Raw genomic sequence first — 16,958 nt, forward strand, 5'->3', positions numbered from 1 at the left:
AGTAAGCTACTTTGTGAATTCTAGGATAGTTTCTCACTTTAAAAATGTTAAGGGAAAACCCACAAGACCTATAACTTTACAGTCTCCCAAGTTTTTCCTTATATCTTTAAGAAAAAATACTAGAAACAAATTATTTTTCTGATGAATGTTAAATATGAACAAGTTAACTTGATATGGTTGGGAAATCTCTGGATATCTCAACTAATTATAAATAGACCCTGATCCTACATTACTTAATTAGCTTAGTTAAATTATATTTCCTAACCACTCCCCATGATTCGTAGTGTACTACATGAGAGGACATTATTAAAATTTCCTGATTTTATAGTCTCCTCTTAAATGATTTATAGGCACCTAACCGACTCTGTCCTGATCTATGTGAACTGCAGGTAACAAGATATTTTTTCTTTGAGAGTTAAAAATCTCACTGCATTATTACATTAATGTTTTATGTATATGGAGTGATTTTCTTTGAGATCCTTCTGAGGGCAGAGGAAGGATGCTAAATTATCCTAATATTAGTGAGTCTTGTGTCACATTAATAAAGTCTGTGTTTGAGAAGCTGGAAATAAATACTAAAATATCAGGTCTGAGGTAAACAATAGTGAATTGCATTGTGTGTTTACAAGTCAAGGATATTACAGAAAGCTGGTGTTTCTTTATATTTGTAAAGAATATGTATTATGTATAACAGTAGTCTTTTAAAAACATGAGAATTTTATTTATATTTAAATATGATGTTTAAAATATAGAAGTTTAGCAACTATTACTCATGCTTCTAACTGAATAACTAATCAATAAATGTAAAAAATGTTATCAGTGTGAAAGCACAGTAAGAGAATTCTACTTACATCATTGGCTGTGTACATGCAAACACACTGACATTGGAAGACATTCCAGCAGAATAAATTCTAAATCGGTATTATATAAGCAAAGCATTATGTTGGCAAAAATAAAGCTTCATTATTAACTTTGTATTGTTGCTTAACAAATAAATGAGGTCATCATATAAAAAGCTCATGAAAGTCTTTCCTAAGTAGATATGAATCCTAGTTAAAAAAAAAAAAAAGACCATCTGGCTCAACTTTCAGTAGTATACTTCACAAGAGAAAGATGTGATTTTGTTACTGTGTGGGTGATTGATCCAATTATAAGTAATTTCAAATATTCACTAATGGAAAAATGGTTATTCATTTTTTATGTAAGTCCCTTGATGTTGATAAATTGTTATAATTACTTTTTAAATATTGTTTCAAGTAAATGAAGGAGAGGTGTCTATGGGTTCTGTTTGAAATCTGAGGACAATAATAGCAGGTCAAATGATAACATTATTTGTGATTAGCTCTAGATAGAATAATTCTCTATTTTGAGAAGTGTCAGGAAGAGAAGGGAGGGGTACATGGGAGAACCAAAGTTGGGAAGTTTATGGCTTGAGATATATTTAGCATGTAACATCCATCAATATCATATGTCAAATGTATTATAATGAATAATGTATAATTTATGATTAAACAGAATACAGTTTAGATAAGAACTGTCAAAAGTAGGCTGGGTCTCTTCTAGAAAGGTTGGATCAAAGGTGAAAAATTGAATGGAAGTTGGGCATATTTTCTCATCCTGCTGCTAATTTTAAACTATTACTATTTGGAATCCAGTGTGGTACAGGGGATGTTGAAAGGAGCTGAAGACTGAAGCCAACTTCTGTTGCCAGGGTGAAGTGCTTTTACTGGCACCATGCTAACAGTGACAGCGATCCAGCAGGAAAGAAGAAATTCCTTCTTCTCCTGCCTGTCAGTCGCCCTCGGCTGGTGCTGTCTATTGGCAGAACCAATGAAGGCAGTTAATTGACAAAAGGAAAATGTAATTTACAGAGTCCCAACCAGTGGTATGCTGATATTTGTTTAACAACTTTATTCTGGGAGAGTAGAGAAAGCCCAGAATTGTAGAGCTTGCCTATATTTATGGTGTAAATACTTCCGTCATAGTTACTTCTAAGAGATTAACATGATAGAACAATATGAAGGTATTATTCAGCTATGATACAGATACAACTGATGTAAATGATCTCAAAGTAGAAAACAGTAAAACATTACATGTTCTTTACAAAGAAATTACATGTTTTCATTATTCATTTTCTTTATATTTATCATAATTTATTTAATATGAAGTTTACATAATTTAATTTAAAATAATGATTACTTAGCAACCAGCTTTCAAAATTCCTGAAAATTTATCATTTGGCTCCTGTTTGTTTGTATGTGTTGGCTCTAGTACCCCACTGGTTCCTAGCCCAACATCACAAAGTAGAGGACAGATTAGATTTGGACCAGAGACAAAAGCTTGAAAGAGATGCAGCTCACCCCTTTACTTATTCAACTCAGTTACTCATTTGAACAACTTTACGCTCTATCTAATAATCAACTGTCCTCTGTAGAAAGATTCATTCACCCTCCTCCCCAAAAGAGTAGACAGTCTGTTTTAATTTCTGAGCAATGAAAATAGTCCTCTTATTCAGTTACATTTCTACTTGAATATATCGGAAACTAAAGAATAATTGTAATGTTAATAACTCCCAACAATCTGTATATGTAATAATAAGAGAAAAGGGGGTAAAAAGGGGATTAGTAAATATATACAAATATAAATATATGTAACAAGCAATGAAAATGACATGTATAGTTACTATAGTTCTTTTTCCTGTAACTAGCTGTGGAGTTGTGGTTGATGTTTATTCCTTTCTTATTCTCCTGGCCATTCCATTTTCCCTCCTCAAGTCATCAGTACCTTACATTGTTGTTATTCTTTACCTGGTGATTAGCTGAAGGTTTGGAATCTTCGGTGACCTTTTTTCCCATTGATTTTCCATTAACTTCTATCATTTGATATGGAAGTAGTACACATCTTAAATCCCCAATGTTTCATACAAAGTCATTGTAGAGCAGAAATCCATGCTATCCTTAATAATCAGGAACAATTATTCCCATTATCTCATTCTTCACTTATTGGTTCAGTGACACAAATAGCCCAGAACAGCCAGGTGACAGTCTCAATTCTGACATCAGTAGAGTCATGATTATGTCTCCATGTAAAAGCCTTTCTCCCTTGATATTAAGATCCCAAACTAGTAGCACCCACAAATTTTTGGGTCAGGAAAAATTTCTCTGAATGGATTATTAGTTGTAGTAGCAAAGACAGTCACTTTCACTTCTTGAATCCTATACCTGTTTAGTATAGTATGGAGGAAACAGCACTATGTATAGGTTGCTGATTTAATACATAATCTATATTCTGTAAGGTAGCACTCTAATATTTCATAGCATTTATTTCAAAACTAGCACCATAACTCAGTCTCTAATGGGCTATTTCTTAACTGCTCTCTCAGACCAGCTCCTTCAGGATGATGGGTTAAATGATAAGCCCAGTGATTTTATGGGCATGACCACTGCTGCACTCTTCCTCAGTAATAAGAAACACTGTCAGGAATATGCATAGAATAAGGCATTCCATAATTTCACAGATGGTATTGTTGGCAGGGAAAGCAAATCCATATCCAAAATGCATGGCTGTGCCCCTGGCCCAGTGACCAGAAAGCTAACAGGAAGGGGAAAGTCCCTTTTTCCTTCCTCCTGGCTTCCAGTTCTCCTCTAGTTCTTGCTATTTGCAGGAGACCTGTTTACAGAGGAAAACTGTGGTTGGCAGAGGCTCATTTCAGCAGCAACATGATGCTGACTCTAGGAGAGTGGATGTGAGTTTGTGGATCTACTTAACTTTCACCTCTTAGTTACTCAGTAGTTACATGCCACTTGAGTATAAAACACCCATTCATTTGTCAAAGTGTTACTGAGTACCTTCCAGATGTTAGACTTTGTGCTAAATGTTGAGGATAAACTGATGATCAAAAACAGATGTCTAAGCTCTCACTAAGCTTACATTATCTTCCTAGAGATTAACCAAATACCTTTGTTATGTATAATTGCAAACTGAAAGGAATGTAGGCATATAAAAAAAATCATTACAAATAAACTTGAGGTGATTAAAGAAGGACTTTGTTGAGGAAGTATCACTTAGCTGATCGCTAAAAGACTGGCAAGAGTTAACTACTTAAAGTAGAAGTGTGGCTGTGCAAGATAGAAAGGAAGCTTCATTACAGATGAGAGAACACCTGTGCAAAGGCCCTGTGGTGGGAGTTAGGATGGCACCACTGGGAAGAGCTGAGAGCTGAGTGTCTGAGCCATAGAGGCTAAAAGGCAAATGATGAGAAATGAAGCTTGCCAGGGAGGCAGGGTTTAGACCCAGAGTATTACAGGATTTTTTTCCATATGTGAAACAAAAAACAGTTACTGTACAATTATAAGGATGATATTTCAGTTTTGAAAATTTAAAAATACATGTTTTACATTTTGTGGAGGTCTGAGTTAATAAATAGGGATCGGTTAACATATTAAGTGCATAATAAATTGCACTCAAATATTCAGTTATTTTTAGAAGGGCTATTCATTTAATGGAATATTTTTAGCAAATTTTTAGATCTTGACACCTCAGATTTCTTCTGAGTTGACATTCCCCAACTTAGAGTTATCGCTCTGTTCAGGAAATGTAATTTCATTTTAATATTAATCTGTAGAAGAAAAATATTGTAAGGTGAAACATGCATTTTTTTTGTTTAAAAAATACAAACAGATTAGAATGGGAATTTCCATCTTTTGTAATCGAAATGCTTCCCTCCCTTAAGTTGGTAACTCTCAAGTATCTTGTTCCAGTATCCCAGGTCTCCCAGTAAACTGGTCCTTCTGTAGCCTCTCTTCCTCACCTGGTTCACAGTCACATTCTGAAAATCTACATCATGTTTTTATTATTTCGTGAAGAACCATATAAAATGAGAAAAGGATTAATATTACTGAAGTGTGAAGAGCCCTCCTTTGTCTCACCCCCTCCAACTTCCCCTCTGACCCCCCACCCTCCCACCCATCAATTATCAGCAAATTCCTAACACATAGAAGCAGTTTGGAGCAGTAACTCACAAATAGAAATTGCTATATGAAACCTTGTGGAAATGTTTTAATAAATGCTAATGATTATGGATAAATGCTTTTAACTACTCACATATAGAACAGAGGGAACTATAAATATCACCTTAAATAAAGCAAGATGAGACAGCTTTTAATATTAAGGAATTGGGAGCATATGGTATGTTAGCAATATCTGGAAATATCCCATTTAGGTCGAGAGAAAGAAATGAAGAATAGAACATACTTACAAAGCAAGCTTCCCTCTCTCTGCCCTCACATGTCTTTTCTTTGCGTGTTTTTTTTTCTTTCTAATTGAAACTGCTGTTACTTTTGTGCTGAAAGTTGCTTACAGTGATAGAAGGATAAGAATTTATTAAATAAATTATTAAATCACAGTGAAAATTAAATTTTCTTTAGGATTATGCCTTTTTTACCAAACATCCCTCTCCATTTCATACCACCCCAGGGAAAGGTCCTGCGGAGGAAGCTGAAAAATGCTGAGGAGAACATTGTAGATTGTAGAGAAAACGTCCCTTACGTTGAAATCCCGTTTGAGTACTTTGAGAGATCGGTTGCATTCATGGTTATAATCCTTGTCCTTTCCTTTATGAACTCTCTTGGCTTTGTGGCTTTGTAATTTCTCCTACTAAAAGATACACCGTACATAGCCATGACCCTTGACTGTTGGGTTGGGGCCAGTGACTCACGTTGAACAATAGGATAAAGTACAAGTGATGGTGTATCACACTTGTACTTTAGTTTGTAGCCCAGCCCTGAAGAGAGCTTGCTGGTTTGTGTTCTGTTTCTTGAACTTCTGCCATTGCTGTGAGAACAGGCCTCCCTGAAAATGTTGGGTCACAGAGAATAAGACTCTTGAAGTGCCTTCCCAGCTTAGCCCAGTGTAGGTCAGTTTTTCTGCAGTGAACAAGCTAAATAGATGTTTATTGAGTAATATGTGTGTGTTTGTCATGCTGCGTTTTTGTGTTTGCTGACTGACTTGCACACATTAAATGATGGCTTTCTATTTGAAGTGATTCCACTGGAATATAGGGTGGGAGAATAGAATATAAGAAAGCTTTTATTCAGTATATGCTTTGAAGTAACGAGTCTACTTCAAAGAAGGTAAAAAAGTCATCTCAGGATTAAAACACTTCTCAGGAGAAACGTTTTGAAAGCTCTTTGGGTAAATATTATTCCAAAGAAGTTCTTCCTTCCAACAGTGAATCCAATCCACAGTGTTTCAGTTTATGTCATCATTTTGCCCTAAAGGAATTCCAAATCAAAAACTCTTATTTTAGAAACTATTTTCAACCTGTGAGGGAAAATCATTTTAACAACAAACTCAAACTGCTTTTCAAGAATCTGGAAAGCTGTATGTAGAGAGTAAAAAGCTGTCATTCAGTATAAGTTAGAAAATATTTACAAACTATTTTTTGGAAGAGATCTACTCTTGGTAACCGCATCTTACAAGTGATGAAATCAAAGGCTCTTAAAGGTTAGGTAACATGACTAGACATGCACAGTAGGTGACAGAGCTGGAACTGGAACTTAGTTTTATGACTCCAAGTCTACTTCTTGGAAATTCTTTGCCCAAGAATGCTTATAGTGTGGAACTGGTTACTATATACTACATTCCTTGTCATATTTTTACTTCAGATAGCCTTCTTATGCAGAACAGAGACTTAGGAACTGAGCTAATTATTAGAATAGCATCAAGTCTTCCATTGGTCCTTAAGGTAAATATGCAAACTAATCTAACAAAATATCCAAAAAGAAAATGTTCTTATTATAGGAAGAACTTTGACTCTGACATTCTTTTAGGAGAAACTTCTCAATTTTAGGCATATAAACAAATAATAGTTATTTAAAAGAAACTAAAATTATTTTTTTAAATAGTAACAAATATAGCTAATATTTATTCATCACATTATTATATGCTAGTTGCTATGCCAAGTATTTTGCATGTATTATCATAATTTTATTTCATAACACTTATAAGATTATGTCCATTATCTCAATGCACATTTTAAAGGTGGAGAAATTAACATATAGAAAGGGAAAGTAACTTGTTTAAATGCACATAGCATATAAGAAGGAAAGCTTTCATTTGAACTCATGAAGTCTGAAGCTGCAATGCATGCTTTAAATCCCTAGAATATCTTCTAAAGAGAGTGCACCTCAGTATTTGAAAGGTCCTTTGTTGACTGTGGGCCCATGAATGTCTGTTCAATTTTAGATACTGCAACCAGGTTCAATTGTAGGAGAATTCTGCAAAGTAAAATCTGCTGGAAATGTAAAGTATTAAGCAACTGGTGTGGGAGTTGGATCAATAGGAGCCAATGGTGTTAGAATTTTTTTTAAGGACCAGTGTAGAAGAACATCCTTAGTGGTGGTATATTTGGGAAGCTTTGGAAAGGGACTAGTCAAATGTGTGCTTGTGATATTTAGAGCTATGTTGCATATGATCTAAAATCTGTATCTTCTATAAAGTCATCAATCAAAAGTCACATAACTAATTATTTGGTAAAGTGAGAAAAATGATTGAGGGGGATAAAAAGAGTTTAAAATATTATGTGTCTTCTAACTAGCTCAAGGCCTAGACAAATGGGCCCACCATGATACTCAGATAAATGGTACAGCTGTGTTTTAAGGTACAGTTCCCCATATAATAAAGACATATAGAGAATGCCTATTTTCTTTTAGACTCAAGAAACATTACTTTTCTCTTCAGCTTTTGGCCTATTTTTATCTTTTGGTTAATATTAAATGCAAAACTGGTCTGAGTTTCCTGTTTTAAGTTGGCTGCTATGAATTTCAAATTTGCTTTTCTAATACAGCTCTTATTCACACACATCCAGAATGAACTTTGAAAAACTTAAATAAAATATTCTCTCTCCCATTTTTCTAAACTTTTTGGCTTCCTATTGCTTTTGCAATGAAATTGAACATCTTCACCATTGCCTACCAGGTGAATTATTTCTGTTATCTGATGCCACCCTTACTGTGGCCCAATTACACTGGTCTTCATGCTGTTCATGGAAATGTACAAAATGTGGCCCCATCTCAGGCCCTTTGCACATGCTGCTCCTTCTGCATAGAGTGCTGTGTTCTAGAAGATGACTCCTTCCCTCATATCATTCATGTCTCTTCTCAAATATCTTTCTAATAGAAGGGTGTTTTCTGTGTAGGTAGTCTATAATACTTGTTGTACACATTAATACAATAAATTTACTGGAAAGTAGGATTTCCAGCGCTATGATATAGTCTTTTTCAAAAAATTTTTATGATATATTCTTTTATTGCTTTGTACACCCACCTTTTCCTTTATGTATTCAATGTTATTTTTGCTGTATTTTAGATTTCCTTTTAAATTCTTTTCAAGAAGGATTTGTAAAAGAACCAAACAAATGTATAAAATGAGCAGAATATAGCTAAGTTTAAGTATATATTGGATCTGGGGAATATAAATTCTGGGGAATTTGACCACTGATTTGTCTAAGACACCTGGGAAATTGAGATAATTAGGGATAATAATTAGGATGTTGATTTAACGCTAGTTCATAGGGTGGAGTACATAGGGATTCACTCACTTTAAATCCTTATATTGAAGCCCCCTAAAAATATAGTACAAAAGAAAAAAAAAAAGCAAAGAATTGGAGGAGGGACTAGGAGGGATAAAGAGAAGAAAGGAAGGAAAGAAGGAAGGAAATGATTAAAGGAAAGAAAGGAGGGAGGGAAGAAATTTGTGTTCAGTAGTGAAGGCCAAATGAATCCAGATCTTGGGAAGAAGTATTTTACTACTCAAAAAAGTATTTCTACTATAAAAAGAATCATTCAAGTACAGATTTACTTTACTGGCTGAATGGGTCATTCATTTCTTTGCTATGTGATATTATTTAAAAGTTATAAACTCCAGCACTCTCTCTTTACTATCTGGTTTCTAGTAATTTTCTAGGGATCTATAGTCCCAGGTAATATCATCATATACATACATGATCCACTTATTATCCTGGCTCCTCAAGTGATCTTGCCCTGTACTTCCATTGTTATTTTTGGGTTCTAGATTAGATTATTTTCCTGAATTGCTGTATCTCTGAAATTGCAGGCTGGAAAGTTAGTAAATGTTATTATGTGGTGCTAAAATGAAATGTTCCCCAGTCTTTTATCAGGGACATATCATGCATGTACAGAGACTGTAGTGTTGGAGTAAATTGTGGGAAAAACACAGTAAAATCCTATTTATTAATGGATATGTTGAACAATGTTCTAGAAGAGAAGGATAATATACGAATAGAACCATCCAATTTTCAAAGCAGAAAATGCTGCCTGTTAAAGGAAAGGCTCTCTCATCTTATGCTTCCATTTAAATTGATAGAACAAAATTTCATAATTCATATCATTGCAAGCCTTAAAAAAAAAACAGCGTCTTAAACTTTGTGATCAGCATTTGTGAAATGGAGATCTGAGTAAATCAGATGGTGGTACCACATCTTTCCTAACTTTAAGCACACTTCTCTAAGCATTCTTGGCCGTTCAGTTGCTGGGAGCCTGCCATCAGATAGACATTCCTCACTCAGCTGAGCCTGTTTTTACAAATTTATGTGAGGCCATGGCCATCGTGTGAAAGAATAAAGACATGAACAGGAAAAAAATCCAACATGTAAAAGGCTTCTGTCTTAAAGACTATGTCTAAATGATCATCATCTGTGTTTATTCATCCATAATATTCATAATGGTGGTAGTAATTATAAAATAACTAGAATAAGAATAATAGTTCAGGTTATAGCACTCACTATAATTTGGGCTTGTTTTGACTGTCACATATTATCTTTAATTCCTTGTGGTGGTAGTTAGTGTTATTCTCATTTTAGAGAAAAGAAAACTGAGATCACAGAGCTAGTAAGAGGCATAACCATGATTTGATATATGGTAGTTCTAGCTTCAAAACTCTGTGTTTCTAACCACTGCACAGTGGGAAGCCTACTGTTTTGCCAAAGAAATTCCTGACTTGCCTGCAGTAGCTGCAGACTCTTCAGTCTTTGAGAGATTCCCTGAAACAGCCAACCAACACGAGGCGGGAGTGGCTTGTAATGATGGGCATGTTCCATGATGCTAGTGTATCCATAGATCCATTAAAGGTGGCGGAGGTGTGTTGCCCCACAGCAGAACCAAGAGCTCTCGGACTGGTTCCCAAGGAACCTCCCCCACTCCCAGAGCAGGAAGTTCTCCCTCATCTTCTCCCTCAGGATTTGGTGTGTTCTAGAAATTAGCTAATGCTATTTATTTCCTATTCCTCCCTTGTCTAAACATTTTTAAAGTGGTAGTGTACTGTTTCTTCTAAAGCATCTTATATTGATATATTGGTGTCAGATAAGCTTTAAGATTTAAATTTGTATGTTTACAGACTTTCATTTAGGAGCTACTCCAAAACTTAATGGAGAGAACTTCAGAAATCCTGGACCTTTGGCAAGAGAGAGTGACTGGGTAAGACTACCTCAGGAAGGGCTGGGGGTGTTCCTGGGGGATGAGAGGGAGTACAGAAATGATACTGGACAGCAAAAGAGATGGCCTGAAGAAGATTATTTCCAACTTCAGGCCAAATGTCTATTACTCCCACTCCTCCTTACTAACAATGTTTATTTTTTCAAGGTAGCCATATGTCCCTTCTCCCTGCCACCACCCTCCCCCCAGTAAAAAAAGAAATGCCATTTCTCAGGATTCCTTATAATTGTAGCCAAAGGAAATAAACAGATTTCTGGGGTTTTCTGAGAGAGAGCTTTTATTCCTTAATTGTAGGAGACATGTCCTCTCCTTCATTCTTAATCATTTCCTTCTACTTTCAAGGACTGTGGATTAGGCAACTGGCAGTGGACTTGGTCTTAGGTCAAGTGGATGAAAAATGAGTGCTGTGTTTGGCAGAACTGGAAGGAACCTCATGTCTTCATGATTTACTTCATGATTTTCACTGATCTTGAAAATAGCTACTTTCTGACTATTCTATATTTTAAAAAATTAGTACCATTTTGTCATATGCGGGCAAACTAATATTTGAAATGAATATAACTATAATATAATTAGCTACTACAATGACTAATGTAACTGATACATTTACGATTTATGTTGCATCTATACCTCCTTTCACATACAACAATACAAAATAAATTGTTTCTATAGTGCTTCTAAGAATCAAGGAAATTGGGTAGGTTTTCTTTATTTCCTAGAACTATGTTAGTGCCATTTTCAACAGAGAGGTTCCCCCAAATTCAGGGTAATCCTGTGCTACTAATAAGTTATAACATAAATAGAGAAATGGCTGCACTTTTTTTTTTTCATTCTTGCTATTATAAATTTAGAACACCATTGATTTGCTGTGGGAAAATGACCCCGACTGTGCTAGTTTTGCCCCTTCTGCGTCTCCCTTTGACGACAGTCTACAGCCTCCAGGGACATCAGTAAGGTTTCCCTGAATTCCTACCACCTTCCCCATCATTACATCCTTTTCATTTACATGTTCCCTGTTTTTAAGTTTGAGGTATGTGAATATCATCATTTCTTATTTTTAGGATATTGAAAGACTTTTTTTCCTCTAAATTATTTTTCTTTCTGTACAGTTGTGTCAACTTACAGGAAAATTGTTCAGAGACATTTTTATATAATTTTTCCTCAAAGTCTGAAAGTTAATATTATTAATAATATTACTTTTAGGAGTAGTAGTGATAAACTCATACAAAAGCAATGTGGTACACTTTTATTTGTTGACCTTCTCAAATGAATAACAACAGTAGGGTTTTTTTAAGAGGGGTTCAAAGAAAAAAATACCACACAATCTGTATATATTTACACACCCTTCTGAAAGGCAAAGAAATGAGCACACATTTTCATTCTTCTTTTTGTCTTCCAAATTTTTTTGTTGTATCCTCATTTTTAGTTCTTCTTATTCTCTTAATGGCTTTATGAACTATTACTTCAATTTCTCTCTCTTGGTGTCTCTGCCTTCGCCTTTACCTATTGATGCCCTCCCAAAGAAATTGAAGTAGTATCCTTGCTCTATCCTTATTTCTCCCTTCCCTTCTTCTGAAAGCAAGCAAGCAAACAAACAAGCAAAAACACCTTTGTTATATTATTACTGAATTCAGGACATTTACATTCTGGGACTCCATTTTTCAGTTTTTTAATCTAAATTTTATATGTAGATGAATTCAGTGCAACACTTAGTCCTGTTTACTGTGGCTTTCCTTTCATTTCTCAGTTGGTTCTGTCACTGACATATGTGATGTTGTTTTGTCTGTACTTGTTTGTACTTTTAAGGAAGGCTCCTGCATGACACATGTCCCTGAAAATTTTGATCCCACTTTTGTCTACAAATTATTTTCTGGGTCATTTTGTTTCAGAGGGAGAACAATTTAGGATCTGGGTTCAATTTACCACCTTAAACAATTTCTTCTACTCATGTTTATTCTACTATATCAAAAAGGAGAGCAAACACATTTTATACATTCTTACTATGTGCGAGTAGCATATTACAGTGTTCCAGAAAGGCCCTCAGAATCTGTTGAAATTGGCAAACATCATATTTAAATATCATTAATTTAATTGGTGGCTTCATTTTTGTGACCAGCTAGGGAATAATAAATATTTTATTAAATAGATTAATCCTTTCAGATGTTCACCTTGCAGATAGGAAATCTAGATAGATAGATAAATTACCTAATAGTCTCACTAAAGTGGTATTCTGCACAGAAGTTCATAGGATACTGGAATCATAGTAAGTTTTTATTATGACTGATGGAAGACTTTGGTAACTTGTGCCATTAAAATCCCCCAGGTTAAACTTTTTTCTTTTCTTATGGTTTAGAAATTTTGAGTTTCAAATAAATTCTTATTTAAGCATCCCAGAAGATATAGTACTTTAAGAAATGAAATTAAACAACAAAAATAACCATCCTGCCACTTGTATAGCATAATTCAAAGGAATGATCTCACTCAATCAAGAATAGAACTGGTTTTCTTGGTGTTCATCAAAATTGCCATCTACATCAGGTAGCTAGAACTATATGTTTTTAATTCTATGAATATATGGAGTTCCCTGTCACATGAATTTGTCTAGCATAGGTTAGAGAAGGAGACAGCTATTTTATTTTAAAGATGGCCTTAAGTCCATAAAACTCAGGACAGTCTCAAAGAGTCAAAATTTTGTCCTTATGTGTAACCTTGATCATGTTGCTTAATCTCTGTAAACCTCAGCATCCAAATCTGTAAAAACTGAGATAAGAGAATAACTATCTGACTGGATGACTATATTCAGTGAAATGGTGTGAATAAAGAATTTGTAACAATGCTTAGCACATAGCACTCAAGAAATGGTATTCATTATTGTATTAATAACATCTTTAATTTTAAAATATTGCTATTTGGAATTTGACCATGAGATTTCCAGAAAACCAAGAGATAATTCAGGCTTTTAATTTGTTGTCATTCAAGTATAATTTATTAGACAACTACCTGGGTGAGACTCTGTAAAAGATGTAAAAGTAATTATAAACTAATTCTGGGTCAAGTATATCATTTTTAGTTAATTAGATCAGTACAGGTTACCAAACATATAACGAAGTCTATTAAGTGGACATGTGTCTAAATCACTTGAAGATCACTTAAATCATGAAAAGGATAAGTCCATTTTTATAGATAACACATGGTTCCATGAAGTCTGATGAATTCTTAATTCCATCCTACAATGAAAATTACCTTGCCAGTTACTCTCCTAATATAACTAGGAAGTTCTACACTTGCACCATTTTTTTTTTTGTAATGTAGAAATGGTAAGAATTTACGTTTCTTTACTGCCTTTTTTATAAATTGTATGTTGACTCATTTGTGTAAAAGCTATGTATACAGCATGTCACACTTCGGGAGGCTATTAACTCTATTGTGTTAACCAGTAATGCTTGGCAGGTTATGGGGCAAGTGGAAATTAGCAAATTCTGTCATCTAGGACTGTTTTTTTCATTCTTCCCCTAATAAAGATCAGACAGTTTTAGGGACTGTCTTCATCAACCATTTCCCTTCTTTGGGGTCTTGTTGGTAAATGACATTTCCAAGAACGGGCAACCCCTTCTCAGAATTCCCATTATTGAGGCAGGACTTTCAGGAGTGACAGTGTGACAGATATTTCTTTCTCCCACTTGAAAAGTAGTGGCTAATGTTAGAATTCTTGGCAGATGCTAGAGTATGCTTCAAAATAGGCAGACCCCGTTAAAACCTATACATGCTTATGGTACTCTCCAAAAAGTTATGTCAAAGAAATAACCAATCTTCCCATGTTTTCTTCCATCTGCTACTTCTATAGCTTTTCTTCTTCCTTCCTAATTACAGCCCTTTAGTAGAATTCGTGCCTTATATTGAAAATTACCAAGTATCATAATTCTTCCAAGTGGTAAAGATACCTCAAGACAAATGCTGGGCACAGAGGCCACAGGGCATAAATCTGCAAAGAAGTAAAAAGCTAACCTTTTCAAACAATATTGCTTCTCTCTCACTTACCAACTTTACATTTCCCTGCATGGCCCCGGAAGATGACTGGTTAGCCAGAGACGGGTAAGATTCCTCAAGGGAGGAACAACTAAGACAGGCACAGTCGCAGGGGGCCGTCAGGTGAGAAATTGGGGATCAACAGAGGTGAGGCTTAGAACCTCACCCCCCTGTTTTGAGAGAAATCTTCTGTATCCGTGGATGTTTTGTTGCCCTTGTCTAGCTTGGATTAATACTTAGTCTACAGGCACACACCTGATCATCTACACTTGCCCTCTTACAGCACTAAATTATGCTTTCTATCTTTATCTTGCATCTACCTACCACTTCAGCATTTTATTTAAGAAAAAAATAAGGGAGAAATGTGGGATTCACATATAAATCAAGTATAAAAATCAAATGAATAATCATATCTGACTTGACTGTTTGTAGTTCATGATGCGTGATCCAAACCGAAAGTTTCTGTGATGACTGCCCTTGCACTGTTCACCATGTAAGAACTTACTCACTATGTAAGACCTTGTTCACCATGTAAGAACTTGTTCGTTATGCTTCAGAAGATTGGAGACTGTTGAGAGTTAGGCTTGGGGTTGATTAATGATTGTGCATTGAGTCCCCTATACAGAATTTTATTGTTGTTAACAACCATTTGATCAATAAATATGAGAGATGCCCTCTCAAAAAAAATGTGATATAGCAAATATAGAAAAATGGTAGAATCTAGGTGGCGAGTATAAGAGCTCACTGTAAAAATTCTTTCAATTTTGCTGTATGTTTGATATTTTTCATAAATACATGTTTGAGAAAAAAAATAGGCAGACCCTGCTGATAATGGGTAATTGAGGTTTATGCTTCTGCAAAATTTCAATCCTTCTAAGCAGCTCACCTAAAAGTACATGATTTTTATATTGACCTTTTTTGACTGAATGCTTTAGTGAAGTTGACAGATCTGTAGTAGTTATTGGCTCAAGAAAAATCTTTGGTGTCAAAATTTTCCAGAAGATTGGCCTAAGAGAGAAAGAAGTACAATAAATAAGTTTCCTGTTGCCACTGAAGTATGACAAATCCTTTCCTGAGGGTGATAATCTAGACCATTATTTATATCCCAACAAGCCTTTCTATTTCCCAGATGACTCATTCTATTTCTTGAAAAACAGTCATCCTTCCTTTTTTTTATTGTGTGTTTCATTCTAATTTCTTTCTTTCTACTATCTTGGCTTTTTATTGTCACTCATTTAACTGAATTGTTTTTTTTTTTATTTGGGGAGATTTTAGGTGTTGTCAAAGCAGGGTCATATTTATCTCCAATTCTTTCCCTTCTTTTCTCTCTAACTTTTATTTCTACATTCTGTATTCATCATAAACATTTCACCTGAAATAAAAAAATGCACAAGGTATTTCAACAATACCCTGAAATCATACATGTTTATATAGGTGTATATAGACATATATGTAATTTTTCTCACAAGGCTTTCAATATAATGATATCATTTGCTCAAACCAGTTATTATTACATAGTGTTTTATGTGGAAAAGCTGCTCAAATTAACATTTTAAATCTGCTACATTAAAATATTTACTATTCGTCCTTTTTATTATTATCTTATTTTCAAAAAACTTTCCCTGTTAGCCAATTCTTCTCTGATATAAATATTAAAATTTAGTTCACAGGGACCTTACAAAGGATTTAATCTAAATTTATAGACATCGGAAAAAAACTGAGGCCAAAGTGTTAGAGGCCTTCTCCAAGATTACTTAAGTATTCTTGTATAACCAACACTGGAGTTGGTATGTTGTTTTGCTTGAATGTGATTTCCACCGCACTGTGCTGATTTTGTTGAATTTTTAGTAATTCATGTATATTAAACAAGTAATTTTGAACGACTTTCAAATTAACTTTTAAAAATGAGCCGTTTCTCAAGCTGCCTCATCCCTCTTCACTCAGTCTCCCTCCGTCTTATAGCCAGCCATGGCATGTTAACTCTTACCATGTTAACTCTTACTTGTTAGAGTTAAGCTCTGCATCTCTCTGACTTCCTTTTGCTCCACCAGCCCAAAGACAGTCTCTGATTTTAAAGGAGTTTCTGATTAGATTAGGCCCACCCAGATAATACAGGAAACCTCCCTATTTTAGGGGCAACTGATTAGCAACCTTAACTACATCTGAAAAGTCTCTTTTGCTGTGTGAAGTAAATTCCTACTGTGATATCTCAACATATTCATAGTCCTGTAGATTGGGGAAGGAATCTTAGGGGTCCATGCTTAGAATTCTATCAAAGAATTTACTTTACTTTCCAACTCTATCATCAAAATTTTTACTTTCTGCTTCATTTCCTTTTTTATCTTTCTTTCCATCTTTTTTATTTTTAGATCATTTCTTTGTATTTATTTGTACATGCTTGAGTGCTTCTGTTATCATCTG

The 16,958-nt window shown here is 34.8% G+C and overlaps 1 long non-coding RNA gene across 1 annotated transcript in view; it reads left to right on the forward strand.

Annotated features, from left to right (window-relative positions):
- The window catches only part of LOC130682607 (uncharacterized), a 208,942-nt gene extending 198,455 nt beyond the window's left edge, over nt 1-10,487 (forward strand). Inside the window, exon 3 of the long non-coding RNA XR_008995873.1 lies at nt 10,414-10,487. This is a non-coding gene — a long non-coding RNA (uncharacterized LOC130682607). The remainder of the gene's footprint in view (nt 1-10,413) is intronic.
- Nucleotides 10,488-16,958: the final 6,471 nt, after the last annotated feature.

Source organism: Manis pentadactyla, chromosome 2, assembly GCF_030020395.1.
Source record: "Manis pentadactyla isolate mManPen7 chromosome 2, mManPen7.hap1, whole genome shotgun sequence".
In the NCBI taxonomy this organism is placed as follows: domain Eukaryota; kingdom Metazoa; phylum Chordata; class Mammalia; order Pholidota; family Manidae; genus Manis; species Manis pentadactyla.